Raw genomic sequence first — 818 nt, 5'->3', positions numbered from 1 at the left:
AAATCACTATTTAGGGCAAGGTTTATATTCCCAAAACCTGTGTTTGTTTGCGAGAAAAGAGGACAGGAGGGAAATAAATGAGAAAAGCATCATGCTGCTTTTTCTTTTTTTTTTTTTCCCCTTCTGATATTGTTTTTACAGCAGGCAAATTTTAATTAAAGTGAAGAACTGGGTCGCTTGTGCTGTCCAGAAGATGCTCTGAGGACGTGGTCCTTTCCCACCATTGTTAATTTGGGAGCCCAGAGCAGCTGGGCCAGCCTGGAGGTGTTGGGAAATCTCCTTAAAGAAGTGCAGGGACAGGGTGGGCTCTGGAGAAGGGGGTGAGGGTCTCTCCTTCCTGCCTGGCTGTGGCATTTTGGGTGCTGGGTGAGCCCTGTGCCACTCTCGGGGGTGACACGGGGTGTCACCGAGGTGGAGGATGTGAGGTTTGGCACCGCTGCGGGGACAGGAGGGGACGGCGCAGGTGAGAGGCAGAGCAGGTGCGAGCTGGCCCTGCTGGGAGCGGCGAGCTGGCAGGAGCCACCTGGGCTTCGGGAGCCGCAGGAGCTCGCCTGGGGCAGAAAAATCCACCGAGAGCTGCCTTGGCCTCACCTGGGGCTCTCCCTGCTGCGGGATCCCGGAATGCGCCGGCCGAAGGGACAGGGACGGGGACAGGGACGGGGAGCTGCGGCTCTCGGGGTGTCACCTGAGGAGGGGTCTGCAGCCAAGGGGGCGGCACGGGAGGGGCCGTGTGGGACTGGGAAGGAGCTGCGGCAGCGCCCGGCTTTTGCCGATGGCTGAGGGCGGTGGCCGGGGGACTCCCCGCGGCCCCCCGAGCG

Source organism: Parus major, chromosome 26, assembly GCF_001522545.3.
Source record: "Parus major isolate Abel chromosome 26, Parus_major1.1, whole genome shotgun sequence".
Taxonomy (NCBI): Eukaryota; Metazoa; Chordata; class Aves; order Passeriformes; family Paridae; genus Parus; species Parus major.
The sequence above is the reverse complement of the archived record's forward strand: the minus strand, read 5'-3'. Positions refer to the sequence as shown.